The 26,991-nt window shown below is 40.8% G+C and overlaps 1 long non-coding RNA gene across 1 annotated transcript; it reads left to right on the forward strand.

Moving 5' to 3' along the window:
* The first annotated feature begins 56 nt into the window (after positions 1–56).
* LOC149119665 (uncharacterized) lies at positions 57–26,923 on the forward strand. The gene is made up of 2 exons (XR_016227819.1): positions 57–165; positions 23,216–26,923. It is a non-coding gene; the product is annotated as an uncharacterized LOC149119665 (long non-coding RNA).
* Positions 26,924–26,991: the final 68 nt, after the last annotated feature.

The raw sequence follows: 26,991 nt of genomic DNA on the forward strand, positions 1-26,991 counted from the left end.
GCCCCGCCCCGTTACGCCCGCCTGCCCGCTTCCGCCCTTTCTCCGTCCCACAGCTGCTTTGGCGGCAGCTTTGGTTAGTTTAGCGGCAGTTTCGCATAGATCATCCTTGCGGTGGACCCTCTCAGTTCCCGATAAAAACCTTTAAGAATATCCTCCACCGCCCAGGTAAAAGTTATTTTCTTGGGTGCAGAACTTTTCATTATTTTTCTTTGTCTGATTTGACTAGATAACGACTTAAAACAGTGGCCTTAATACATGTGCTTCGGAAGCGAGCACAGCAGCGGCCTTAATAAATAATGGCGAGTAAAAAGGGTCACAAAAAGAACAAGTTAACTCTGTCCTACACGAGGACCTTCACTCATTATAAAACTGTTACTGAGGGGACCGGCGCTGTGGCGCTGCGAGTTAAAGCAGCAGCGAGTTAAAGCGGCGGCCTGCAATGCCAGCATCCCATATGGATGCCATTTCAGTCCCGGCTGCTCCACTTCCCACCCAGCGCTCTGCTATGGCCTGGGAAAGCTGTGGAGGATGCCCCAAGTGCTTGGGCCCCTGCACCTGCGTGGGAGACCCGGAAGGGGCTCCTGGCTCCTGGCTTCAGATCAGCTCAGCTCTGGCTGTTGTGGTCATTTGGGGAGTAACTTTCAAATAAATAAAATAAATTAAAAAAAAAAAAAAACTGTCACTGAGCGCCTACTCTGCCAAACAGATCATTACCAGTACAGAGCAGAATTGTAGTGGCTTCCCTTATAGAGCTTATGGAAAACGAGATACAAAGGAAGGAAAATGAAATATGTAGTGCGGGGATATGGTAGGAGTTTACTGGTTTTTTACTGGTTTAAGTAGATTAGGGAAAGACTGATAACATTGAGAAAAACCCTGAAGGAATTTAATAAAAAGTGTTACATGCAGAAGGAACAGCCAAGAAAAACACCAGAGTGACTGGAGTGATAAATACAGAGGCAGTAAAATAAAACACATTGTAGAAGCTGTTTGTGCCATAATGAAGAATTTGGATTTTATTCTGAATAAGATGGGAAGTCTGGAAGTTGTAACATGATCTAAATTACATTTTAAAAGGGTCATTTTGGTGTTCTCAGGGGAAGATGCCATGAGCAGGTGCAACACTCTCAATAAAATCAATCCCCTTAGGCTCCCTATGAACAACTCTGAGGAAAGAAGAGGTTCAGACTGTACCCATAAACATTCCAAATATTGATTCATTTACTTATTTTTTAAAGATTTATTTTATTTATTTTGAAAGAGTTACAGAGAGAGGTAGAGCCAAAGAGAGAGAGAGAGTTTTTCCATTCCACTGGTTCACTCCCCAAATGACCACAACAGCTGATCCGAAGCCAGGAGCTTCTTCCGGGTCTCCCACGTGGGTGCAGGGATCCAAGCACTTGGGCCATCTTCTACTGCTTTCCCAGGCCATAGCAGAGAGCTGGACTGGAAGAGGAGCAACCGGGACTAGAACCGGCACCCATATGGGATGCCAGCGCCGCAGGCTGAGGCTTTAACCCACTGCGCCACAGCAATAAACCTAATTTACTTATTAATTCATTCAACAAATATCTATCAAATGCAAACCTAATACAGACATTAGTGGCACACCATTTTTAATATCTGAAGCAGTTTTTTAACAGAAACCTCCTCTAAATGACATAATTGTTATAAAAAATAATGAAACTAATAATAATAGACACCAAAAATAAAATTTTTCTTTTGTTGAACTTCATATATGTATATATATATAATGTCATTATAAAAGCAAAGCACAAGCTAAATAGTATAGCACAAAAAGGGAAAAATAGTGGACCAATGTATTTTAATTGTATTAACACATTTTAGAGGAGAAAAAACTTATACCTACATTGATTTACCACTGTAATAAATAATAATAATATTACATTTTCTGGTTTTGAGCCTTAACACCTTCAACAACTTCTTCAGAATTTAATGTCTGCCTATTCAATAGATGTATAGGTAGATTTATCAATCTATGTCCATTGTTGAAGGATGAATACTTTTCATTAATTTAAAAATTTTTATTTAAGCTTCTTAAGAATTTCAGTATCAGCAAATTTTTTTTACATTAAGCAACAGATATGCAAATTGGAAAAGTCTTTAAAATTGTGATAAGCTTGGAATATATTCATAAAAATATTGCTTCCCCCAGATTACAGGAATTATGATGTTTTATTTTTTCAGGATTAAATATAGAGACATTTAAATTTTCCACAGTTGAAAATTTCAAGTAAAATATATTCACCAGAAAATTAACCATGAATTAGTATCATAGTTCAATAAAATTAAATATTTTCATGTATGAATTAAATTTACATTTTTAAAACAAAAATATACTTTGAAATTTGTGCTCAGTTTCACTATTTTAAATCTTATATATATATATTTTTAAAAGATTTTATTTATTTTTTTGAGAGGCAGAGTAACAGGCAGAGAGAGAGAGGGAGAGGCAGAGAAGTCTTCCATCCACTGGTTCACTCCCCAACTGGCTGCTGGGCCGATCTGAAATCAGGAGTCAGGAGCTTCTTTTAGATCTCCCACATAAACACAAATAACTCCAAGTGGTCACATAAGATGACAGAATCAAAGTAGTGGCCGGTGCTGTGGCTTAGTGGGTAAAGCCACTGCCTGCATTGCCGGCATCCCATATGGGCGCCTGTTCGAGTCCCCACTGCTCCACTTCCAATCCAGCTCTCTGCTATGGCCTGAGAAAGCAATAGAAGATGGCCCAAGTCCTTGGGCCCCTGCTCCCGCATAAGAGACCCAGAAAAAGTTCCTGGCTCCTGGCTTCAGATCTGTGCAGCTCCGGCCGGCCTTTGTGGCCAACTGGGGAGCAAACCAGTGGATGGAAGGCCTCTCTCTCTCTCTTCCCCCCTCCCCTTCCCCCTCCCCCTCCCCCTCCCCCTCCCCCTCCCCCTCTCCCTCTCCTTCTCCCTCTTCTCTCTGTGTAACTGTGACTTGCACATAAATAAATAAATCTTAAAAAAAAAAAGAATCAAAGTAACTCAGGTTCCATTTCTCTCGTTTTTCTTCTTAACATAGAAACCTTTTATTTAAGGTATACAAACTTAATGCATTTCATATATACAAATTTAGGAACATAGTTATTCTTCCCACCCTACCTCCCTCCTGCCCATACTCCCATCCTTCTTCCTCCTTCTCCTATCCCCATTCTTATTTTTTACAAAGATCTCTTTTCAATTAACTTTATACACATAAGATTAACCCTACACTAAGTAAAGAGTTCAACAAATAGTATGGGGAAAAAAAAAAAAAACTGTTCCTCAACAGGTGAGACAAGGTCTCTTCAAAACCATTGCATCTCAAAGTGTCAATTTCACTTCTATACATAACCTTGTTTGTCTTTTATAATCACAGTACTATCATTGCGCATTTAAAACCTGTTAACATGCAGGTATATGTTATACCACAAGATATGGAGTTACAAACTGCACCAAAGTTGAGCTCCAACAATTGGGAAACTTTGTGAAAGTTTTCTCTACAAGAATGTGTGTAATTCAGTCAACAGAAGTTGGAGACTAACTATATGACTGGGAATTCTCCAAATTAACTTTGATGAAGAACACAGTATCTGTTAAAGGATGTTGTAAAACTGCACTCATTTGAAGGTTACATATACATAAATAACTAAATCCCAAGAGTAACCACAAAAATCGTTTAGAACTTAGGACCTCCCCCCACCCAAAAAAAAAACTTTAAAGGAAAGGAGAAACATTTTATCGCTAACATTTTCTTTAAATTGTCACCATGTACTACCAAGGAAAAACTGAATGATTTTATTTCAATTTGTTATTGTTTTAGAATTATCTATGGATAATCAAGTCAAGTCTGACTGCTCTCACGGGTACACCCAGGTGTACCACTGCCTGGCATTGTTCTGTATGTTGAACATGATGCAATGACCAAAACAGACACAATCTCATGGAGCTTAACTGTGACTTTTTCTAGGACTATAATAATTTTTTTAAACTTGTGATTAACATGTAAAATGTGTACACTTTTAGGTGGGACAGTATAATATTTTAACAGATTCATACAATTTAAACTGATGTATCACAAAATCAGCCTCCATGTACATCCTCCATATTTGGAGGTGACCAGCTCCTGTCTGTCGCTCCCCCTCTTCGTGGAGGAACGACACAGGACCCTGCGCTGTTCTTTTGTCTGCTCGGCCCTCCCCGGGTTTGCTGCTGGTTCTTCCCGGGTTGGCTACCGACCCTTCCACCTCCGTGGAAGGGCGGTTCCCCCTGCCACCTTCCCCACTTCCGCGGGGGAGCGGCACACCACCGGCCGGCTCTCTCGGGGGCTGCACAGGTGTTCCTTCAGATAGATGTTCCCCTTAGATGTTCCTGGTGCATGTTGTCTCTCTCCTCCTTTATAGTCCTCTTCCACCAATCCCAACTCTGCTACCCACACGCCGAGTATGCTGCTCTCCTCCAATCAGGAGCAGGATCAGCTCCTGGAGGTCATCACTCAAGTTGGCAAGAGGCAGCTGCGTAGAAGCTGTTTCCTCCTCTCCCAGCGCCATATTGTGGGAGAGCAGATGCATAGAATAAGTCTTAATTCCAGTAACTTAGTCTAGTCCGAGTTGCTCCCCACACCTGTCCTCCAGTTTTTTATGTGGTATATGTTATTGTGATCTAGAATCACTGTATTGTATTGCTGTGAATTTTTTTATGATAAAGCAAAAAAAGTAAACAAGGGGCTGGCACTGTGGCGTAATAAGCTAAGCCTTCGCCTGCAACACTGGAATCCCATATGGGCACTGGTTCAAGTCTGGCTGCTCCACTTCCAACCCAGCTCCCTGCTGATGGCCTGGGAAAGCAGTAGAAGATGGCCCAAGTGCTAGGGCCCCTGCACCTGCATGGGAAACCTGGAAGAAGCTCCTGGCTCCTGGCTTTGGATAGGCCTACCTCCAGCCTTTGTAGCCATCTAGGGAGTGAACCAGTGGATGGAAGACCTCTTTCTCTATCTCTCCTTCTCTCTGTAACTCTGCCTCTCAAGTAAATACATATTTTAAAAAAAATAAGTAAACAAGATTATTTTGAATACTAATAAATACTATAGAAGGTGACTGGACTGAGATGGGAGTTACTTCATATTTGGAAGACAGAGAACACCTCTTCATAAAGCGGACCTGAATAACAAGAGGGTCTACTTACATGAATATATGAGTATTCCAGTACAGGGTACACAAATGCAAAGACTTTGAGCTTGGAACAAATGTGCTACTACATGAGTAAAGTAGAAAATGATAGAAGTGTCAAGAGCCAAATCGTATGTAAAAATATTAACTTTCGTTTTTTTAAAAAGATTTATTTATTTATTTATTTGAAAGAGAGAGAAAGGAGGAGAGACATAGAGAGAGATCTTCCATCCACTGATTCACTCCCTAAATGGCCACAAAAGGCTGAAGCCAGGAGTCTGGAGCTTCTTCTGGGTCTCCTATGTGGGTACAGGGGCCATCTTCCACTGCTTTCCCAGGCTCATCAAGAGGGAGCTGGATGGGAAGTGGAGTAGGTGGGACTCAAAACAGTGCCCATATGGGATGCTGGTGTTGCAGGCAGCAGCTTTACCCTCTATGTCACAATGCTAGTCCCTGAACTTTCTCTTTATAAAAGTCATTTATTCTTAAATATTGCTTGACTTGTTAGTGTGGATTTACCAATTGCTACTGATTGCATTGGGCACCAATGACAACCTTGTGTTATGGAGAATATTGAATCAAAATGAGAAATATTGATTCAAAATAAGATCTTGGCCTCTAAAGGAGACGTCACAAAATAAATGAGTTAAACTAGTCTGAAGGTGTTCGAAGTATATGTGAGAATTCTGGATAGTTAGGTTCCTTGATGCTACTACCACTAAATGTTAGCCTTCATTTGGCCTAATGTACAGACATTTCTGAAGAGTTCTTCAGATGTTTATTATGTAGGTATTCCTTTTCTTTTCTTTTTTCTTTTTTTTTTTTTTTTTTTGGACAGGCAGAGTTAGACAGTGAGAGGAGAGAGAGAAAGGTCTTCCTTCCGTTGGTTCACTCCCCAAGTGGCTGCTACAGCCAGTGCGCTGCGCTGATCCGAAGCCAGGAGCCAGGTGCTTCCTCCTGGTCTCCCATGCAGATGCAGGGCCCAGGGACCTGGGCCATCCTCCACTGCCTTCCCGGGCCACAGCAGAGAGCTGGACTGGAAGAGGAGCAACCAGGACAGAATCTGGCACCCCAACCGGGACTAGAACCCGGGGTGCTGGCACTGCAGGCCGAGGATTATCCAAGTGAGCCATGGCGCCGGCCAATTATGTAGGTACTCCTTAGGACACACCTTGAGAAACTAGTCAAGCCCAACTGGATGGACTGGATGACTTAAGAATGTATGTCATTTCTAGTTGTGCTATTTTAGGATTCAACAAGAACTCTTAATCTAATGGTATTTGGTGATCCTGAACAACTTCATTATTCTTGTGGATGTATGATACCTCATGTCCAGTGACTGTTATTCCCGCTCCATTTCAGTCTCCACCATAAGGGTCATACTCGACTTTGTTATCACTAGGAGAAGACTTTACCTCTGAAATTTTAAATTCAAACATTCTCTTCTCTGATCACTATGATCCTTTGAGTTCTTTGACCCACACTTTTTCTTTGATTTCTTCAAGATCCCTAGGTCTTATTCTTTGTATTAGCTATCTATGACTGTACAGCAGTTTACCCAAAACTTAGCAATATAAAAACTAAACTTTTATTATCTCATGGTTTCTGTGGATCAGCAATTCAGAAATAGTTTAGTTAGACAATTCTACCTCCTGATCTCTAGTGAGGTTGTAGTCAAAATATTGGCTAGAGTCGCAATTATCTGAAGACTTGATTGGGTCTATAGCATCCACTTCCACAATGGCTCAATCACTTACTGGGTTGTTGGGACAAGGCCTCTGTACTTAGCCATCCAATATTTCCATAGGGTTGTTTGAATATCCTCTTGATGTAACAGCTAGCTTCCTCCATAATGAGTGATCCAAGAGGAATTAGAAAACTACAATGCCTTTTTGTCCCAGTCTTGGATGTCACAGTCACTTTAGCCACATTGTATGCATTAGAAGTGAGTAACTAAGCCTACAGGGGATGGGAAGTAGGCTCTAGCTTTAAATGGAGGAATATAAAAGAATTTATATATATATATATATATACACACACACACATATATATATTATATAATTTAAAGCCACCACAACATCTCTCCATTTATACTATCTGTTGGCTTTTCTGGTGCCATTTTCTTTTCTAATTAGCCTAAACATCAGCAGAAGTTAAACAGCCACTTAGGATGAACCTATGCCACATTGGAATGCGTGAGTTTATGTCCTAGCTACTCTACTTTCAATTCTGCTTTATGTTAATGTGCACCCTGGAAGCCAGCAGATGATAAGTGGGCCTCTACCACCATTATGGGAGACCCGCATTGAGTGTAAATCTCCTGATTATGGCCTGGCACTTTTGTGGATGTTGCAGGCTTTTGGGGGAGTGACCCAGCAGATGGACAATTTCTCTGCGTCTGTCTCTCTGTCTTTCAAATAAATGAAAATAAATATTTTTAAAGGAATGCCTTTGAAACATTTTATCAGAAACTTTGATTAATATGGACTAATTTGGCCAGTGCCGTGGCTCAATAGGCTAATCCTCCGCTTGCGGCGCCGGCACCCCGGGTTCTAGTCCCAGTCGGGGCACTGGATTCTGTCCCGGTTGCTCCTCTTCCAGACCAGCTCTCTGCTATGGCCTGGGAGTGCAGTGGAGGATGGCCTAAGTCCTTGGGGCCCTGCACCCGCATGGGAGACCAGGAGAAGCACCTGGCTCCTGGCTTCAGATCAGCGTGGTGGGCCAGCTGCAGCGCGCAGGCTGCAGCGGCCATTGCGGGGTGAACCAATGGAAAAGGAAGACCTTTCTCTCTGTCTCTTTCTCTCACTGTCCACTCTGCCTGTCAAAAAAAAAATATATGGACTAATTTAGCTGCTGTGGCCAATGTTTCTACAGAAGATCCTGGATCCAGAGTTTCTTATATGCTGTTATCTTTTCCCTATCCTTTTCTAGTCTCTGAGGATTTCCATGAAGTTGAGTCAGAATGCCAAGGGCTTATGTGGATTTTTAACATACAAATAGATAAGAAGATTTATGACAATTAGAAAGGCCCCAAGTTTGAGGTATTGAAGAATTAATTTTAGCTGACCAAAAGCCTTGTTATGATGAGTTTTTTGTTTTTTGTTTTTTTTTTGTTTGTTTGTTTGTTTGTTTGTTTTTTTCAGGAAAGGTATTTGGCTTTTCCCTTGATTCGGCAAAGGGGAGGAAGGGAGTCAGGGAGTACATGGAAAGAAAGTGGCTCTGTATCAGTTAATCAAGGCATGCATGCTTTTAATGTCAATTGCCAACAGACAAAATTGCAACAAAGTTAAAGATTGAGTTGGCTTTCATTTGTGATTTGTCCATGGAGGCACCCTCCATTCTTTAAAGCAAAATGAGCACTCTCAATGAGCAATGACAAAAGAGTGGATTTTGTAAGATTGGGAAAAAGAAAACAGAACAATAGAAAAAAGCTGATTGGTTAACATCGAGTTACTGTCTTAGTAAGAGTTATAACAGGGAGGACTTTCTTATTATGCTGACTCAGATAGACTGGAATCCCCTGTTTTCTGAAAACCTGATCTGTTTGTGGATCTACTTACTTCCCCTTTGGTCTGCCTTGTGGGGACCTAGTGCAGGAGCACAGTACGAAAAATAGCCTCCTGGGGCTGGCACTGTGACATAGTAGGTTAAGCCTCCATCTGTGGCGCTGGCATCCCATACGGGTGCCAGTTTGTAACCTGGCTGCTCCTATTCCAATCCAGCTCTCTGCTATGGCCTGGGAAAGCAGTAGAATATGGCCCAAGAGCTTGGGCCCCAGCACAAGTGTGGGAGACCCAGAAGAAGCTCCTGGTTCCTGGCTTTGGATTGGCTCAGTTCCTACCGTTGCAACCGTTTGGGGAATGAACCAGCAGATAGAAGACCTTTCTCTCTGTCTCTCCCTCTCTCTGAAATTCTGCCTCTCAAATAAATAAATAAAAGCCTCCCATAAACTATGGTTAGCCCAGTTGAATAGCTGCTCACAGTTCACACAAGTCAAAGTACAGTGTTTTCCATTCACTCAAAGCTCAACATCAGTTCTGGGTATTCCTTGAACATTCCTTCTACCACTGGAGGAGACTGAACAACCTAGAAAGGCATTATTCAGCCTACTTTTCTCTATCCTATTTTCTGACACTTATCCCTTCTCATCACCATTATCACAATTTAGGCCACAGCATTCAGTACCAGATGCTGGGAAACCTTCACATACCTTCTACCTCAGTTCAAAAAGGACAAAGAAAACTTTTGTCCTTTCCTATTCCAGAAAGACATATCCCTGTTGGCAACACCTTCTTATCACAAAAACTTTAAAGAACTATGAAGAGGCCGGCGCCCCGGCTCACTAGGCTAATCCTCCACCTAGCGGCGCCGGCACACCAGGTTCTAGTCCCGGTCAGGGCGCCGGATTCTGGATTCTGTCCCGGTTACCCCTCTTCCAGGCCAGCTCTCTGCTGTGACCCGGGAAGGCAGTGGAGGATGGCCCAAGTCCTTGGGCCCTGCACCCGCATGGGAGACCAAGAGAAGCACCTGGCTCCTGGCTTCGGATCAGCGCAGCGCACCGGCCGCAGCAGCCATTGGACCAATGTAAAGGAAGACCTTTCTCTCTGTCTCTCTCTCTCACTATCCACTCTGCCTGTCAAAAAAAAAAAAAAAAAAAAAACCTGTGAAAAGTCTGAATTTTACTACATATAGTCGGGTAACAAGGGACCTTGTCAGAGTTTTTGTAGATGTTGACAAAAGACGTGAGATTCCTGTGTCAGAGAAAAGGGACCTTTTTTAAAAAAAGAATTATTTATTTATTTGGAAGTCAGAGTTACACGGAGAGAGGAGAGGCAGAGATAGAGAGAGAGAGAGAGAGAGAGAGTCTTCCATCCACTGGTTCACTCCCCAGTTGGCCGCAACGGCCGGAGCTGAGCCAATCCGAAGCCAGGAGCCAGGAGCCTTTTCTGGTCTCCCACGCGGGTGCAGGGGCCCAAGGACCTGGGCCATCCTCTACTGCTTTCCCAGGCCATAGCAGAGAGCTGGATCAGAAGTGGAACAGTCGGGTCTCAAACCAGCACCCATATGGGATGCCGGCACTTCAGGCCAGGGCGTTAACCCGCTACACCACAGCACTGGCCCAAGGGGAGCTTTTATTCATAGTAGGCAGCATGAGCTTCATGTTCACATCAGTTTCTCCAGCCTGCTGGTACTTTGAGAGTGATGTGGATGTGGAAGTGCACTACACATATTGGTGGGCTTATGTGATAGCTGAGGAGACCAGTTTTCTTATTAAGGTGATGCGAGAAAATATACCCAGCCTTTGTCATCAGGGTTGTCATTATCTGCACTATCCTGGTCAAGAAAAAAAGCAATCTACTTTTTACTCCAGAAGGCCCTATAGTTTCTTAGGCCATTTGCTATACAAATATTGTTGAAAATGTAATATGGTAAAAAGTTGTCATAAGATGGATAGAAATGCTATGAAAAATTGCTCCCTAACAAAGAGTAAATTGGAAATTGGGCACTTGATCCCAACCTTGGAGCACTTTAATCGATCATTTGACTTCATCTCCCTCCCCTTATTTCTTAGCTAATACAAAACAATTCCTTCTCCAACAGTCCTTTCTATTCATAGTATTTTTAGGCATCATTTTAAAGAGTCTCCCATTTTTAGAATTTAATGACTGGGGTGGGAACATACAATTGTTCGCATCACAAAGGACATCGATTTATTCTAAATCCTATTTTGTCTGGAAGCTTTTTGAAAATGTTTGGTGAATTGTTAGGGACCTGATAATGAGGCTATTACCCATTCTATGTTTTGTTTGCATATATATCACCAATTTCTGGCAATCTATTTTCAGAGAAAAGACTTTGGGGATAGCCAAAAAAACAGCTTTTATAAACTGCTCTGGTTTCCTATGCAATTAAGTATCCTTTAAGTTAATACCTTCTTATTCTGTATTTTCCATTTTTTTTGATCCAGATATTCCCGTTTACATGTGAATTAATTGGTATTAATCTAAGAGCACTAGAATGCATTTTCCCAAAATTATTTTAAATTCCTCTGTACATTTCTCTATTTTCTCTTAGGCTTTGGAAAGCTTTTGACAATGGCTGTTAGTTCAGAGTGAGGTCAGAACTTGAAGTCACAAGAAAGGGAATTTCTCTGTTTTGAAGCATATTGAAATTTAGGAGGTAATTGAGCTTTGGTGGTGTCTGATTGGAAAAATGGGAAGGGAAATGGATTAGAGGGAGAAATCAGGACAGAGAGAAAAGAGGAACAAAGGATTGGAAAAAACAATAGTAGCATAAAGGCCATTAGGTCCAGGTTGTGGTTTGGGAGGAATATAAAGAAGAGATCGTTTTTTTAAGTTTTTCATTTTTCTTTTGCTTGAGCCAAGGAATCTTTTAAAGAATCAATTTTTGAATGTGAATTTCTTGATATTTTCTGAAGCCAGTAAAAATGTAAATCGTTTAATGCTCAAAATTCTGTTCTCTTTTTTAATTCTAAGGCACCTCTCAAATATATAATTTTATTCATCTCAAAAGTTCTCTGGGCCGGCGCCGTGGCTCAATAGGTTAATCCTCCGCCTGTGGCGCCGGCACCCCAGGTTCTAGTCCCCGTTGGGGTGCCGGATTCTGTCCCGGTTGCTCCTCTTCCAATCCAGCTCTCTGCTGTGGCCCAGGAGGGCAGTGGAGGATGGCACAAGTCCTTGGGCCCTTGCACCCGCATGGGAGACCAGAAGCACCTGGCTCCTGGCTTCAGATCAGTGTGGTGGGCCAGCTGCAGCGCGCAGGCTGCAGCGGCCATTGCGGGGTGAACCAATGGAAAAGGAAGACCTTTCTCTCTGTCTCTTTCTCTCACTGTCCACTCTGCCTGCCAAAAAAAAAAAAAGTTCTCTGGCAGCAAACAGCACAGCAGTTAGGACACCACTTGGGATGCCTGCTCCCATATTGGAATGCCTGAGTTCAAGTCCTGGCTCCACTCCCAATTCCAGCTCCCTGATATTACACAGCTCATGATGGCTCAAGTAGTTGGGTCTCTGCCACCCACATGGAAGACCCAAATTGATTTCCTGGCTCCTAGATTCAGCCAGGCCAAATTCAAGCTGTTGGAGGCATTTGGGGAGTGAATCAGTAGATTGTTGGAGCATTTCTCTCTATCTTTCCCCCTTTAAAATTAAACAAATTAAAAAAGAAAACAGTTCCCTGGTGGTAGGCATTTGATCTAATTGTTTAAGATACCTATATTGCACATACGATCCATCACCAGCTCCAGATCCTATCTCCAGCTTTCTGCTAAGATGGACCCTGCAGGGTAGAGGTGATGGCTCAATGAACTGGGTTCTTGTCACCCACTTACATGGGACATCTGGTTTGATTTCCCAACCCTACCCCCAAACCCCCAGACCCAGCACCTATGCCTGGGCCACTAGGGAGTGAACCAGCAGATGACTAGATGACTCTCTCTCTCTCTCTCTCTCCCTCTTCCTCTCCCTTCCTCTCCCTCTCCCTCTCACCCTGCCGCGCCCCCCCCGTGTGTGTGTGTGTGTGTGTGTGTGTGAGAGAGAGAGAGAGATATTAAGAGAAAACTTTTTAAAAGTTCCCTGAACTGTAAAATTATATTTGATAAAATTATGTCATTTAGAAGTACAGAAATTGGGGTTACAATATTTTTAAAAAAGACAAGTGAGAAGTAGGAATCTAGCACAGACTTGTTCCAGAATGAGTGCAATTTAGGATTAGACTGAGATAAAAGTACGTGAGTCTGGGAACAAATGAAGTGCTGTCTATGCAACTCACATCTCAGGTGTCCAGGCCTAATGCCTGTGCTTTCCAAGTACACAGCCTGATCAAATATGTAGTTCCAGGCAAGACTGACATGTATGGAGATGGTATCATTTCCATAACTAGACTCCTATGGACAAGATTGAAGAAAGTTCTCACAAAGTGACCCATGGCAAAATCTGACTATGAGTGCTGCTCTAAGAAAAAAATGCTGAACATTTTATGCCCTTGGGACTGAATTGAGGAATAAAATTTGAGGTTGCAGTTGTGCTCTTTGTTGTGCACTTTCTCTTATATGAGAGTACTTCAAAATGTTCATAAAAATTGAATTAAAAGTATATTTATTTTGCTGAAAATGTTTTGAAATCCATGCACAGTCTTTTCAAAATATACTTTTCCTGACCTTTTTGAAGACTACTCATATCTGAACAATAAAAATGACAAGAACAGTTAGAAATAAATATTGCTGAGTAACAAGTAATATTTCCACTGAAGATGAAAGGTTTCTTCAAATGTGGTCTGATTACTAAAAGCATTTATGAAGATGGTTCCTGACTCCAAGGAAACACAGTAAACTCAGCATTTGGAGAGTTTAAGTAAAAGAAACTGAAGTTCCACTTACTGTGAGGCTTCACTCCCTCAAGGTTAGAGAGCCTGGAAGCAGGAGACTCCATAGGAGATGGAAGAGCACATTGTCTTGGAGTCAAAGGTTTTGGGCCACGTTTATGAGATCTTCATCTTGACTGGGTCTCAGGAGGCTCCCATGTCTGTAGCAATGCCAATTCCTCAAAAAATATTTCCCTATTGACAAGGTACTGCTCTGTGTATTGCTTGCTGAGGAAGGAAGAATACCCCTTCAATAGAAAATCAACACTGTATCAGAGGGGCAAAGGCAGAATTGAGATACTTATTGGGATTTTTATAAATAGGCTTTACTTATTTTTTTTTAAGGGAAAGAGTTTATTGGGGGAAACCTGACAGACTTAAGGGAGTGGGTGAAGAAGAAAAGAGGGAGAAGGAGAGTGTAAGAGACAGAGACAGAGGTCAGGAGACGGAGAGGAAGAGAGAGACAGAGACAGAGAGAGCTCAGGAGATGGAGGGGGGAGCCATGTGTTCAGGAAGAGGTCCTTTTAAAACTGCCTGGAGGCAGGCAGGGAAGTAGGAGCAGTGAATCCCATTAGGATGGGGGTGGAGCTTGACACTGGTGGTTGGGTCATGTGGCCACCTGACTTCCAGCAGTGGTGGTGGGGGCAAGAGCCTAGGATGGTGTCAGGGTGTAGATTGTGAATAGGCTTTATTTTTAAAGCAATTTTAGACAAAGAAAAATTAAACAGAAATTACAAAAATTTTCCAACTACCCTTTGCCCTGACACATTCATGGCCTCCCCAGCTATCAACATCCAGTACCAGAGCGATATATTTTTAACAAGTGATGAACTTACATTTTCATATCGTTATCAAGCAAACTTCATAGTTTAAATTAGGATCAACTATTAGTGTTGTACATTCTATGGATTTTGACAATTGCATAATAACAAGCTTTGGGGCCAGATCTCCCACGTGAATGCAGGGGCCCAAGGACTTGGGCCATCTTCTGCTGCTTTCCCAGGAGCATTAGAAGGGAGCTGGATCAGAAGCAGAGCTGCTGAGGCTACAACAAACACCCATATGGGATTCTGGCATTAGAGGCAGAGACTTAACCAATTATGCCACAGTGCTAGTTCCCATTCCTTTTGATAAAAAAATATTTATTTAGGGGGCCAGCACTGTCTCATAGAGGGTAAAGTTGTCGCCTGCAGTGCTGGCATCCCATATGTGCGCCGGTTCGAGTCCTGGCTGCTCCACTTCTGATCCAGGTCTCTACTATGGCCTGGGAAAGCAGTTAAAGATGGCCCAAATGCTTGAGCCCCTGCATCCATGTGGGAGACCCAGAAGAAGCTCCTGGCTCCTGGCTTCAGATTATCCTGCTCCACCTGTTGCAGTCATTTGGAAGTGAACCAGCAGATGGTAGATTTCTCTCTCTCTCTCTCTCTCTCTCTCTCTTTTTCTCTCTCTGTCTCTGCCTCTCTCTAACTCTGCCGTTCAAATAAATAATCTTTAAAAAAAATAGAACTATCTACCACTATAGTATCATACAGAAGAGTTTCACTGCTCTAAAAATCCTCTGAGCTCCATCTATTCATAACCTCTACACTACTCCAACCCCAGGAAACCAAGATGTCTTTACTGTTTCCACAGTTTTGCCTTTTCCAGAATGTCATACAGTTGGAATCATAGTGTATGTAGCCTTTGTTTCACTTAGTAATATGCATTTAAATTTCCTCCATATTTCTTCAAAGCTTGATAGTTCATTTCTTTATATTACTAAATAATCATCCATTGTATGAATGAACCATAGTTTATCTATCTGTTCACCTAAAGGGGGACATCTTCATTGTTTCTAGGCTATAAACATCTGTGAACAGGTTTTGTATGTAAATAAAATTTTAACTCTTTTGGGTAAATATCACGAGCTCAATTGATCATATGGTAAAATAAGTTTTTTTTTTTTTCCTGTAAGAAAGTGGCAGATTGCCTTCCTGGCTACACACTATTATATTCCCACCAACAATAAATGAGATTTCCTGTTGCCCCACATCCTTGTCAGCATTTGATATTGTCAGCGTTTTAGATTTTGGCCATTCTTTTTTTTTTTTTTTCATTTTCGATTCTCTTTATATACAGAAGATCAGTTTAGCATACAGTAAAGTGGTATCTCTTCGTTTTCATTTGCAGTTTCCTTTTGACATACACTGCTAAGCATCTTTTCATATGCTTTTTTCCATTTGCATAATGTGAGATGTTGTTTTCCATTTGTATAGTGTTGAGATGTAATCTGATAGTTTATTTTCTTGTTGTTAAGATTATTTACAGTTTTAAGTTTAATTTAAGGCAGGTCTTCCAACATAGAGAGCTTGGTAAGGGTTGAGAAAGAATTATAATTGTTTAAGATTAGTGAACAAAGCAAAGTGAGGATTTTGAGGCAAGGAGATCAAATAATCTCTGGATGTTAACCGTCATTTGATGCTTTCTTACACAGAATTGATGGATCTTTCAGAAAGTTCATAAAGTAGAAAATAAAGTTAATTACAACTTTTATTGTCCTGGGATGTTAGCAGAGGTGGAGTGATGTAAATATATATCCTAAGCCAATAGGTAATACATTAAATTTGTTGAAGTCAATAGGTATTGTCATAAAATGGTAAAAAAATTTAGCAGTATAGGCATATGATTTAAAGTTGATTTTTGAATTTTATTTTTAAAATGTTCAATGTTGGACATTCTAGCACAGTGATTTAAGCCACCATTTGAGATGGCAATCATCCCACATCGGAGTGCCTGTTTGAGTCACAGCTACTAGGCTGTGATGCAGCTTTCTGCTAATGCATGCTGGGGAACAACAGATGATGGCTCATGTACTTAGGTTCCTGTTACCCACATCAGAGACCCAAATAGAGTTTTGGACTCCTTGCTGCAACCTGGTTCAGACGTGGATGTTTTGGGCATTGGGGGAAATTAACCAGCAGGTGGAAGATCAATATCTCTCTCTCTCTCTCTCTCTCCCTCCCTCCCTCCCTCCCCCTCTCCTTCACCCTCTCCCTCTCCCTCTATCTCCTCTCCCTTTCTCTCTCTCTCTCTCCATGCCTTTCAAGCAAATGAAAAATAAATAAATATTTAAAAAATAAAAAATGAATGTTCAGTAATGACAGAATAAATAGCTAAAATATTTTTAAAGATTTATTTATTTATTTAAATGCAAAGTTGAAAGAGAGAAAGAGATATCTTCCATTCACTGGTTCACTCCTGAAATGGCCACAACAGCCAAGGCTGAGCCAGGCTGAAACCAGGACCCAGGAGCTTGATCCAGGTTTCCACCTGGGTGGCAGGGGCCCAAGTATTTTAGCCATTTTCAGCTGCTTTTCCCAGGCTATCAGCAGGAAACTGGATCAGAAGTAGAGCAGCTGAGTCTCAAACTAGCACTCATATGGGATGAAGGCCCCTAACTAAAATACTTTAAAAAGTAGTTGGTTCTGAGAAGCTGGACTGGAGATGGGAGGAAGTTTGAGGGAAAAATCTCATATTATAATAATTGGCTGAATTCAGCTCTGGAAATACATGAGGTCTTCAAAATCTTCATAGAAAATGCACATGGTGAAAAACAACTATGCATGAATTTAAAAACATTTTGTATCAAAACAAACATGTTGTAATTACATTTTCCACTAACTTTTTTTGCAGTATCCTTTAAATACTTTCCTGTTCACTTGTGGCATTTATACATACTTCAAGAATCACTTCAGTTTGCACATTTACATATGGTTAAATGCAAAATATTTTGCCCATCTTAATGCAACCAAAGAGTGAATTAAGAATCCTTCTGCGGGTGCGGATCCGGCTGAAATGCCCATGAGTGTATTTCAAGCATGGAAAGCCAAGACACTCTGGGGTAAAAAAAAAAAAAACCTAAATGAAAGATCTCTGTGAGTGAGAGACCAGTGGAAAGAACGGGTCATCAAAGAAGGAGGTACCTTTCTCTGAAGGGAGGAGAGAACTTCCACTTTGACCATGGCCTTGTCTAAAAATGATCAGAGTCGGTGAACTCAAAAGGCTTCCATAGCCTTGGCGACTCATGACAAGAGCCTAGGGTGATTACTGATGCCATAAACAAGAGTGTCAATTTGTTAAGTCAACAACAGGAGTCACTGTGCACTTACTCCTCATGTAGGATCTTTGTCCTTAGTGTGCTGTACATTGAGATTTAATGCTATAACTAGTACTCAAACAGTATTTTTCACTTTATGTTTCTGTGTGGCAGCAAACTGTTGAAATCTTTACTTAATGTATGCTAAACTGATCTTCTGTATATAAAGAGAATTGAAAATGAATCTTGATGTGAATGGAAGGGGAGAGGGAGTGGGAAAGGGGAGGGTTGCGGGTGGGAGGGACATAGGGGGGAAGCCATTGTAATCCATAAGCTGTACTTTGGAAATTTATATTCATTAAATAAAAGTTAAAAAAATAAAGAATCCTTTTGTGGGGCCGGAGCTGTGGCTCACTTGGTTAATCGTCCACCTGCAGTGCCAGCATCCCATATGGGCACTGGGTTCTAGTCCCAGTTGCTCCTCTTCCAGTCCAGCTCTCTGCTGTGGCCCGGGAAGACAGTGGAGGATAGCCCAAGTGCTTGGGCGCCTGCACCCACGTGGGAGACCAGGAAGGATCACCTGGCTCCTGGCTTCAGATCGGCGTAGCTCCGGCCGTAGTGGCCATTTGGGTGGTGAACCAACGAAGGGAAGACCTTTCTCTCCCTCACTGTCTAACTCTATCTGTCAAATAATTTTTAAAAAATTTTTAAAAAAGAATCCTTTTGCTTCCAACTCCTAAACTCGAATATACAGCATTTTAACATTTGAGTCTGATGTGTGTATTGCTTAGTAACAGGTGGAATATTAAAGGTACTCTTTTTTTAAGGATTTATTTATTTATTTGAAAAGCAGAATTGTAGAGAGAGACAGAGGCAGAGACAGAAGCGGAGGTCTTCCATTTGCTGGTTCACGCCCCAAATACCGCAATGACAGGAGCTGTGCCAATCTGAAGCCAGGAGCCAAGAGCTTCTTCCGGGTCTCCAACGTGGGTGCAGGGGCCCAAGGACTTGAGCCATCTTCTGCTTTCCCAGGCCATAGCAGGGAGTTCAATTTGGCAGCGTAGCAGCTGGGACTTGAACCAGCGCCCATATGGGATGCTGGCATGCAGGCAGTGGCTTTACCTGCTAAGCCACAGCGCCACCCCTAAAGGTACTCTTTAATAGGAAGTCTCTTCATAAATTCTCGGTCTGTGTTTGACCTGAACATCCATAGCTGTTTGACAGGGACAGCAAAATCACTTTGCTATTACTGTTGACCAATAATTGTGAATTGGGATTTTCCTGATTTAGTAGAAGTAAAGAATACGATAGGAAATGATTGGGAACCTGATCTCGGGCTTGAGCTGTAGACTTGATGGCAAAGCCTATGAAAAGGCAATTTCATAAAAGGGAATATAAATGATGAAAGTTTGAATAAGTTCTTTGTTAAAGAGAAAAATGCAAATTAAAACAGCAATGACATACTGACACTGAAAATACCTGGTACTTGAAAGGGTACAGAGAAAGGATTACCCTGCTGGAGGCAGTGTAAATTTGCACAGCTCTTTTGAGGGAGCACTTCAACAACATCTAGTAAAGTCTGTAATATTCATACTATATGTTGTAGCAGTTCCACTTTTATGTGGATATTCTACAGATGTTCTCCCACAAGAGTACAAGGAATACACACAAAAATGCTTATGTTAGCATCGTTTTGTGATACCAAAGAAATGAAAAGCAACATTAATGTAGATGAAATGGTAAACTGTTTCAGTGTAGTCATGTCAAAGAATATTAAAAGCATTTTAGAGAATGAGGTTCTTCTATATGGGCAACATAAAAAGATCTCAAAGACATATGATTTAGTGAAAATAGCATGGTTTAGAAAAATTCATTTTCCATATTATCTTACATATATAAATATATGTAAAACAAAACACAAATACTTCATATTTTCTGTGGACACTTACATAAGTTTATAAATGCGTACATATAATACACATTAGACTGATAACAGTGTGGTGGGAGTCAGACCAGAACGAGTGGTGGTCATCAAAAAAGACTTTATTCCTGTTTACAATATTTTGACTTTTATTTACATTAGAGTGTTTTCATATGCTACCTCTGTAATTAAACACTATAGTACACAGTAAAGGAAATGGAAGGGTTTATTGCCTGCTATGATTGGCGTGTGCAGCTGTGTATCTGAAATATTGTACCATGCTCCATAAAAATGTACACGTATTTCATAGGAATCCAAAATGTAAAGACAAATATTAAAAATCCATGAAGGGAGTGGCACTGTGGAACAGCAGGTTAAAGCTCTGGCCTGCAGTTCTGGCATCCCATGTAGGCACCAGTTTGAGTCCTGGCTGTTCCATTTCCTATCCAGCGCTCTGCTATGGCCTAGAAAAGCAGTAGAAGATGGCTCAAGTGCTTAGGCCCCTGTAATCATGTGGGAGACCCAGAAGAAGCTCCTGGCTCCTGGCTTTGGGTTGGCTCAGCTCCGGCTGTTACGGCCATTTGGGGAGTGAACCATCGGATGGAAGACCTCTCTCTCTCTCTCTGTAACTCTGTCTTTCAAATAAATAAAATAAATCTTAAAGAAAATTTAAAAAATAAAAATATAAAAATCCATGAGAATAGAAAGAAAAGGAACTTGACTGGGATAAGATGACTGATGCAAAACTCAACCTATAATTGAGCTGCTTCTAGATAATGTCATCAAATATTACAAACTACATAATTCCAATCACTGATATTAAACTATTACTATAGACTTATAAATGTTATTTTATGAATATTTTTAATATTTTTACTGAAAATTGATTATTTTTGTGGGAGGAATTCCTATCAAGGGATCTTTAGAGGCTGAAAGCATGAGAAACATGACATAGTGAGAGGTAGAATACTCTATATGTAGAATGATATCTTCACAATACCATTAACATTTCTCAGACAAGTAGGGAAATTTAAAAATGAGAAAATATAATTTGACAGGTAGGAAAAATAAAGAGTGCGGCAAGATCACAGAAGAAAACGTTGGGGATGGCACTGTGGCACAGGAGGTAAAGCCACTGCCTGAAGTGCTGGCATCCCATATGGGCACTGGTTTGAGTCCTGGTTGCTCCACTTCCAATCCAGCTTCCTACTAATGTGCCTGGGAAAGCAGCAGAAGATGGCCCAAGTCTTTGGGTTCCTGCTCCCATGTGGGAGACCCCAAAGAAGCTCTGGGCTCATGGCTTCAGATGGGCCCAGCTCTGGCCATTGTGGTCATTTTGTGTGTGAACCCATGGATGGAAGACCTCTTTTTGGCTGCTTCTGCCTCTGCCTCTGCCTCTGCTTCTCTGTAACTCTGCCTTTCAAAATAATTAGATAAATCTTTAAAAAAAGAAGTAAATGTTGGATCAAATATTATAAGAAGCTATTGGTGACTTTATTGAGAGTGATTTCAGTGGAGGGATGGATGCACAGAATGGATTGAAATGGGTTAAGGATTGAGTAGGATGCAATAAAATAAACGACAGTGACTTTGGATTGTCCCATCAAGATGTTTGACTATGAAGAACAGAAAGGATGATAACTAGACAAAGATGCAAACAAAGTCAAAATAAAGTTTTAGTTTTCCCCTGAGATCAGATAATTTTAATGACATGTATCCACTGAATAGGATGAGCTAGCCAAAAGGGAGACTGAAGAAAGAGAAAATGATTCGCTGAGGCTGGAAGCAGATGAGAGTGTATCAGTATGTAGAATACATGTGGAGTATTGTGCTCTGGGTAGGAGGCAGCTTATTCCTTTCAAACTCAAGAAGATGGGGCCAGCACCAGAGCACAGTAGGTTTATCCTCCACTTGTATTGCTGGCATCCCATATGGGCACCGGTTCGAGTCCCAGCTGTTCCACTTCCAGTCCAGCTCTCTGCTATGGCCTGAGAAGGCAGCAGAAAATGGCCCAGGTCCTTGGGCTCCTGCACTCACATAGGAGACTGAGAGGAAGCACCTGGGGGTGATCGGCGCAGCACAGGCCATAGCAACCATTTGGGGAGTGAACCAACAGAGGGAAGGCCTCTCTTTCTCTTTCTCCCTTTCACTGCCTATAACTCTATCTCTCAAATAAAATAAGAAAATCTTTTTAAAAAAAAAAAAAGAAACTCAAAAGGAGATGAAGAAAGGTGCCAATGTACTAAGTTTGTCAGTGGGAGTGTGAAAATTGAGATAGTTGAAAACTGATAGCCTTTAACCTTTTCTATAAAGTTCAGGGTTTGGTATTTTGTTTGTCATGAATTAAGGGACCTGAGGGGTATGGTGATGGTTTAGGATAGCTGTTTAAATTTGGATGGGCAGAAACCTCAGATGAAAAGTAATCTATTAAAACCTTCCCTTTGGCTTAAGGTACAATGTAGTAAATTGACCATAAGAACCTAGAGAAGCTCCAGGCCTAACAAAAGTGTCTTGTCCTGACTTTAACATGAAATACAGGATATCTTTGCTCATGTGTTATGTTCTGACCAACTTCATTTTACAAACTGGAGCCCTGTAAATGAAAGGGAGGCTAAGAAATATTTAAAAGGGGGCCACCCTTGTGGTGTAACAGATTAAGCTGCCGCCTACCACACCAGCATCCCATATGGGCACCAGTTTGTGTCCCATTGCTCCACTTCCAATCCAGCTCTCTGCTAATGTGCCTGGGGAAGAAGCAGAAGATAGCCCAAGTGCTTTGGCCCCCACACCTATGTGGAGACCCAGATGAAGCTCTTCGCTCCTGACTTTGGTCTGACACAGCCCCAGCCATTGTGGTTGTTTGGGGAGTGAAGATCTCTCGCTCCATCTCTCCCTCTTTCTGTGTAACTCTATCTTTCAAATAAATTTTTAAAATCTTAAAAACATAAATGTTCAAGAATATTTCTATAATTCTTCAAATATTATTGTATTTTACTTCTAATTCTTCACAAAGTAAGTTGAGCTAGTATAGCCATCCAAGTGAATGAATGCTGGATTAAGTGAAAGAAATATCTACATATTTTACAGGCCCTGATGTTATACTAATCTCTGAGATTCCAAGTCCTGTGGTGGTCTATGGATTAGGAAGAAGATTATGAGATGGCCTTTAAATACCAATGTCCACTAAAAGAAGTTAAAGTTCCTTGGAGAAATCATTGATTCTAGGAATGCAGTAGGAAAAATACTGGACAAACCTGGGAAAAAATGCTGATAAAAGCATGTTGAAATGATAAAATATCAGCCCTTTATGTGATCACACTATTATGGGCATAAAAAAGCAATGATAATAATGGATTATAAATCATTGAATAAGATCAGAAAGTCTATGTCTTTTTAGATATTAATAATTGATGAAAAAATTAAATGTTTGATAAAAGGGTTAAGGTTCTAAAACCAATGGGAAGTCTGAGGGACTGCTCCAGGTTGAAAGAGTCTAAAGGATAATGACTTGCAACTTGTGATTCTGAACTGGCTCCTTATGCCATAAAGGACACTACTGGGATATTTGGCATAAGTTTGATAGAGTCCTTTAACTGCCTGATTTTGATGATTGTATTGTGGTTACATAGGTACTTGTTCTTATTTGTAGGAAATACATGCTAAATTGTTCCAGGGCAGTGGTGCATCAGGTAAGCTATTTATTTACTTAAAGGTTTATATATTTTATTTGAAAGAGTGATAAATAGAGAGATCTTCCATCTGTCAGTTCACTCCCCAAATGGTTACAAAGACTGGGGCTGGTCCAGGCCAAAGCCAAGAACCTGAAACTACATCTGCCATCTCCCACAAGTGTGGCAGGGGCCCCAATATTTTGATCATGCCCCACTGCTTTCTCAGGAATACAGAAGGGAAATAGATCAGAAGTGGAGCGGCCAGGACTCCACTGGTACTCCAGTATGGGATGCTGGCTTTGCAAGTGGCATCCTAAACCACTTCTCCACAGCACCAGCCTCAGGTAAGCAATTTAGCATTAAATGGTCCAGAAATAACAATACTCTCTATGATATAATTTATAATTATAATTATAATAAGAATAAAAACACAAATTCCTGTTACATTCCCATAGACTTTTATTTAGTATTAGGGACTGTTCTCAGAATTTGTTTTTCAACTACTTCTCCAAGAGATTTTTGATGTATTTCAAGTCTGAGAATCATTACATTAGAGAAAACTATGTTATTAACAAGTTAAACAGGAGCAATAAATATGAATTGAATTTTTTGCTATGGTTAGGTTAGGTTATGGTAGGATTTGATGTCTAAGATTATGTTGCTTTTTAGAGAGAAAACATTCTTCTAATTCTTATACTAATAGATACTACTTAATATTTGCTGAAGGATATTTTACATAATAACACAGTAGAGAAAGCTCTAAGAAGAACCCTTTGTGTGAATACTTTATTCACAGTTAAAGAGTTTTTTCTTACAAGAAAAATGCAATAAAAGTGATTGCCAGTGTGGCTTTTCATGACCACCCTAATTATTTACTCTGTTTCCTCAACTATATTATAAGCCCTAGGAGTCTATGTATAGATTTGTTTTTCTCACCATTGTATCTCCTAGTGCCTAGCACAATACAGGTTACATAGTTGGTGCTCACCTGTAGGTTGAATAAAATGAATGTCATAACTCTTTCAATCTCTCTGCGGTAATTTTTCAATGAAATATTGCTATTAGGATATAGATGTTCATGCATTCAGTGTTTGGATTCAATTTATCCCATATAAAATGTTCAGCTATTTAAATCAGAACCAAAACCATTAGCTTAAAACTGGGACAAAGCAATAAAGAAAAATGGCTAGTTTGGTTTGACCTTATTCATCATTGTCTCAACATATTACAGTGGGCATAAACTAATATGTATTATATATAATACATATAATTTAATATGAATATATACTTGTATATACATATTAAGCATATTAATATTATCTCAGCATCTGTCGCTCCCCCTCTTCGTGGAGGAACGACACCAAACCCTGCCTAGGCTTCATATCCGAGTCACGGCACCATTATGTCGCTCCCCCTCTTCATGGAGGAACGACACAGGACCCTGCGCTGTTCTTTTGTCTGCTCGGCCCTTCCTGGGTTTGCTGCTGGTTCTTCCCGGGTTGGCTACCGTCCCTTCCACCTCCGTGGAAGGGCGGTTCCCCCTGCCACTTTCCCCACTTCCGCGGGGGAGTGGCACACCGCCGGCCAGCTCTCTCGGGGGCTACACAGGTGTTATTCAGATAGATGTTCCCTCAGATGTTCCTGGTGCATGTTGTCTCTCTCCTCCTTTATAGTCCTCTTCTGCCAATCCCAACTCGGCTGCCCACACGCCGAGTACGCTGCTCTCCTCCAATCAGGAGCAGGATCAGCTCCTGGAGGTCATCACTCAAGTTGGTAAGAGGCAGCTGCGTAGAAGCTGTTTCCTCCTCTCCCAGTGCCATATTGTGGGAGAGCAGATGCATAGAATAAGTCTTAATTCCAGTAACTTAGTCTAGTCCGAGTTGCTCCCCACAGCATCCATCCAAAGGAAGGGAGTAAATATGGATCTTCTAGAGTTAGATCTGGTGGATCTCTAAAGTACTTGAAATCCACCAAAAGGAAAATTTATCCTAACTACCCTTACAAAGCACACCAGCAGTATTATTTAGAGGTTGGTGAATTGGCAACAGAGATTTTTAGCGAGGTGATAGCTAGAGACACAAGCATTGCAGGATCCTAGGATATAATGGAACCTTCTATTTCTCTGAAATCCTAAGATTGTTTAACAGACTTGGTTTTTATGTGTGTTAACAATAAGTTACTTGGGATTTAAAATAGTAGCACCAAACTTGTTTGACAATTTATATAGAATTATTTTTATAATGTCTTAAAAATAAAATGTTATTCATTTTTTCCGACTTGGAAGGCAGAGAGAGAGAGACAGAGACAGAGAAAAGAGACATCTGTCCATTACTTCACTCAAACACCCATAATAGCCAGAGGCAGGCCAGGATGAAGCCAAGGAGCCTGGAACTCCATCCACATCTCCTACATGGGTGGCAGCATAACTCTAATGAATGTATCTTTCTTCTCCTTTCACATCCTGGTTAACAAAAGCTAGGGGCTGATATTGTGACTAATTAGATTGTCTGTTCAGTTCATCAGATAAATAATGCTTTTTGAGAATTCCAGAAACTAGCCTTGAGAAAGCTGGCTGAAGTTGCAAGGTAAACTGCCCCCTCAACAGTCAGCATGATCAGAGGATTGAATTTATGGACCACAGGATGAAAGGAACCACTGTGACTCTAACTAACCCCTTATTGCCTGGCTTAAGGTCAACATACAGCTGGCTCTATCCTTAGTTCCCCTAGTTCCTGAATTCCCCCTTTAACTCTCATTTCTGCTGCTTCTAAAGTCTTCTTACTGATTTGAAAACTGGGAATAGCACTTTTCAGATTGAAGATGTATGTTTTCCCTCTAAGATTGCTAGGCTCTTGAATAAAGCTATTTCCTTCATCAATTGTTGTCTCTGGTGAATTGGCTATCTAGCAACAATTATCTCAGGCCTAGTTTTAATGGCAGCAGCAGGGGCCCAAATTCTTAAGCAATCACCTGCTGCCTGCCAGGGTGTGCATTAACAGGAAGCTGGATCTCAAGTGGAGTAGCTGGGACTTGAAACACATTCTGATATGGCATGTGGGCATGTGGGCATCCCAAGCAGTGACTTAACCCACTGTGCCACAACACTTGCCTCTTAAATAACTGTTTTGTGGGATATGGCTATATTTTCAATTATTCAAATGCTTAACTCTATTATTATTTGCCTGATGTTACAAATAGTGGAATTAGGGATGTTTATAACACTGAGAAGAATGTTTCTAAAAGAAAAAAAAAAGAGAAAACAGTATTTAAATGCAGATGACACCATTTATTTAAATATAAATTTACAAATGTTTTAAAGCAAATGAAAAATTCAAATTTAGTAAGAACTACATTGCTTTCACTATTGTGCCAAATACATATTTTTTCAGCAGATTGATGTGTTAGAAAAAAGACCATTTTAAAACAATTTTGCAGTGCACCTTACACATCATTGTAATGTATTGGAAATATATGCCTAATGAGGACCACACAGTGACATTTACCATCAATAATTTTATCAGACACAAAATATTAACAAGATAATCTGGCATAAATCTGATAGAACAAAATGGCATCAATTACAGTAAATATCACAATTTACTTGAAGAGAAGAAGGTAAAGTAACAGCCAACACTTGTATGTTACATAACCTAGAGTACAAGTTTCAACATTGTACAAATACAAAATTGAAAATATTTAGGAGAAACAACATTATCCAGGAGTTGAAATTTAGTTTTCAAGATGCAAGAGGGGA

Source organism: Oryctolagus cuniculus, chromosome X, assembly GCF_051225735.1.
Source record: "Oryctolagus cuniculus isolate XC-2025 breed Fujian yellow rabbit chromosome X, ASM5122573v1, whole genome shotgun sequence".
Taxonomy (NCBI): domain Eukaryota; kingdom Metazoa; phylum Chordata; class Mammalia; order Lagomorpha; family Leporidae; genus Oryctolagus; species Oryctolagus cuniculus.